The sequence below is a fragment of the Pteropus medius genome, unplaced genomic scaffold, assembly GCF_902729225.1.
Source record: "Pteropus medius unplaced genomic scaffold, Ma_sr-lr_union100, whole genome shotgun sequence".
NCBI classification, from domain to species: Eukaryota; Metazoa; Chordata; class Mammalia; order Chiroptera; family Pteropodidae; genus Pteropus; species Pteropus medius.
In genome coordinates this window covers 10,114,880-10,118,236 of record NW_024349519.1, presented here as the reverse complement: position 1 = coordinate 10,118,236, position 3,357 = coordinate 10,114,880, and the positions used below count along the sequence as shown (strand labels likewise).

Here is a 3,357-nt window from a genome sequence, read left to right as displayed (position 1 = left end):
ATGAGTAATAAAATGTACCTCATAATATGTATTGAAGTTTTAAATATTTTAAGAAAATTTCTACCCATGAACATAAATGCAATACAAAAATTTAAATATATATGGAATTAGTTGTAAAAAAATGACATCTACCATGAGGAAAAAGAAAGTTATGTGACAAGAAGAAGAAACAACAAAAAGTAACTTTTAAGGGAGATTGCAAATTATCTTTATTCAGAAAATTCACAATTTCTTGAGCTTTAACAGCACTAACAGGGAACATTAAGAAGAGGAGGTGGTTCGAGAGTATCTGTTGGTTTCTCAGAAAAATGTGTAACAACGAAATATTTTATGTTTAAAGACAGGTAGCAGATGTCTTGTAATTCTTCACATTGTTGCTTCATTGATGATTTGAAATAATCCAAAAGAAAGATAATTTCAAATTTCTGAGTGTTTTGAACAAGTGTTGAATATTTTATGATGCGATAACAAAGAATATTGTGTGAATGCATGACCCAGTGGCAATAAACTTCATTTTGGCAGTGGACTAGTGAAAAGGGCAATTTTTTGTTCAGCAAACCTCATTTGAGCACTCATATAGCACAGGCTTTGGAGTCTGACAAACACTGGATTCTTCTCTTCAAGTGCTACCACTTGAAGATGTGTGTCTTGGGAAAAGTAATTTTTCAGTGCCTCGATCTACTTGTCTGCAAAATGGGGGTTTAATAATGGTCTTGTTGAGATGGTTAAGTAGATAATATGTATAAGATTCTTAGTACTGTGCCTGGCACATAATGAGCCTTTGATAAATGCTGTCTACTAGTTTCAAGAGCGATGTACTGTACAGTGGGCTAAAAATTACATATATGGCATAAGTTGCAGTTTGAGCCTATGGTCCACTTGCTGTAGGATTTAGGCATGTCAGTTGGGCTAGTGGCCTGATATAAGAGGAAAATAGGAACCTCTGAAAACCTTTCTCTTCTCTTAGAGAAAGAGAGAGTGAAGGACAGGTTTAGTTCAAGAAAAGGGGCTAGAGTAAAAAAGAAGGGTAACAATGCCTAGTACTCAGAATACTCTACTGGCCACAATCTCTGACTGTAATGCAATTAAATTAAAAATTAATAAAAATATAACTTAAAATTTATTTGTTAATATAAAAGTGCACCATTAACTCATGAGACCAAGAAGAAATCATGGTAAAAATTAAGAAACTTTAAACTGAATGATAATGAAAATACCAAATATCAAAACTTCTGGGATGCATCTAAAGCAGCATGTAGAGAAAATTTTTTAGTTTAAAATGTTTATATTAGGAAATAAGAAAGCTAGAAATTTATAAGCTTAGAGAGTTAAAACAAAAAAAAAGAACAACAGAATAAACAAAAGTAGAAGAACATAAATAAGAGCAGAAAATCATAAACTAGAAGCCAAGACACAATAAATATTATCTGTAGAGCCAAAAAATTGATTATTTGAGACTAATAAAATAGACAAAACTTTGGTGAGAAAAGAAAAGAGAGAGAGGAAAGCCATACATAACTAATAGAATTTAAAAAGGGGGAATGTAATAGCAGTTTGGCAAATATTTAAATAATAATTAAATAGTATTTATACAAATAAGTATGCTAATAAATTTGAAATTTAGATTGAAATGCCAAATTTTTAGAAAAAAATATAACTTACCAAAATTTACTCTAGAAGAAATAAAAAGCCTAAATAGTTCTATCATCAGTAAAGTGCTTCAATCATAAATTTAAAATATTCCCACAAAAAAATATTAGACCCTTAAGATTTTATATGTGAGTTATATTGAGCTTTAAGAAAGAGATCATTGCAACTATATGAGCTCTTCCAAATAACAAAAAAGAAAGAAAGCTCCCTGTGGTGAAGTTGTCAACTGTATATTTAAAATCTTTCTCCCCTTCTTCCAAGGGGAAGAAGGCAACAGCGGGTGTGTAGCTGCACAGCCAGAGACTGTTTCTTCCTCCATTGTAGTTAGATGTGGTTATGTGAATAAGTTCTCCCCAAATGAATGTGAGCAGACATTAAAAGTACAATGTCTTGTGCTTGCTTTGGCATCACAAGACTGTACTAAAATTGGAATAATACAGAGAAGATTAGCATGGCCTCTGAACAGGGATAACACGCAAATTCATGAAACATTCCATTTTTTGTGCAGCGCCCCAGCTTTCTCACACCATTTGCTGATTAGCTCAGAAGAAACAATGAGTCAAAGCATAATGTATGGTGTGCCATGTCTTTCTCTTCATAGAGCATGTGTGCCCACGTCACTCTTATTATTTCCTGCTTGCTGAAACATGGACGTAGCTGCAATCTTGTTTCAACCATGCAAATGGAGCAAAATCCTTGGTGGTGACTTAGCCTCAAATTAGAAGGAACCAGGGTTCCTGAATGACAATGAAGATTAGACTCACCTGGCAATTTGGAACTCCCATCCTTGACTTTTATATATTAAGTGGAAAACTATATTAAAATATAAAACTGTGCATCGAGTCACTTTTTCAAAAATGGAAAAGATAAGCCATAAATTAAGAGAAAATATTTTTTACACATATAATCCATAGAGATTAGTATTCAAACAAATTTTAAAATTTGATGAATCATTAAGAAAAAGATTTTAAAAAGATGGACTTAAGCTATAAACTGTCGTTAACATTGATGGGGTTCAGGACATGCTACCCTCAAATATAGCACCTTAGCATTTTGAATATTTTCAGCTGAAGGGGTTAGAGGAAAAAAAGCAGAAGCAAGAAAATCACTCTGACCTCCTCCCCTCCCCTTGCCCTTCTTCCCTGAAACAGGTCAAAAACTTTTCAGTAAAGGTATCCTGCCTTTACCCAGAGAGGAAAGGAGCATCCTTATCTCCAAAGGCAAAGGGAGCCAAGAAGAATTCTAACAAACAGATCTTGCTAAGTGTCCCCAGTTTACTACAATTACCTCATACTTCTTAACCTACTACTGTATTCTTCCATGATTGTCCATTCTTCATTAAACCTAGCATAAAAATACACAGGTCTAACTATTTGTGTGTGTGTGTGTGTGTGTGTGTGTGTGTGTGTGTGTGTGTGGTGTGTGGTGTGTATGTTGGCTACAAGGTAGGCTGCTGTGTGGAGGGGGAGGGGAGGGTTAATTTCCCAATGAAGGCTCCCGTGACACATAAAACTTATATTAAATAAATTTGTATGCTTTTCTCCTGCTAATATATTTTCATCAGTTTAATTATCAGACTCAGCCAGGTACCCTAAAAGGTTAAGGAAAACTTTTCCCTCCCCTACACTAGTCAATCAATATATATACTTATATATACTGTTGACAACAATTCAACAAAATATATATTGAATATCTACAGTGTATTAG

At 33.8% G+C, this 3,357-nt stretch overlaps 1 non-coding gene across 1 annotated transcript; it reads left to right on the top strand.

Moving 5' to 3' along the window:
• Positions 1–2,050: 2,050 nt before the first annotated feature.
• LOC120618790 (U6 spliceosomal RNA) lies at positions 2,051–2,153 on the top strand. The gene has a single exon (XR_005657294.1). It is a non-coding gene; the product is annotated as a U6 spliceosomal RNA (small nuclear RNA).
• The last annotated feature ends 1,204 nt before the right edge of the window (positions 2,154–3,357 follow it).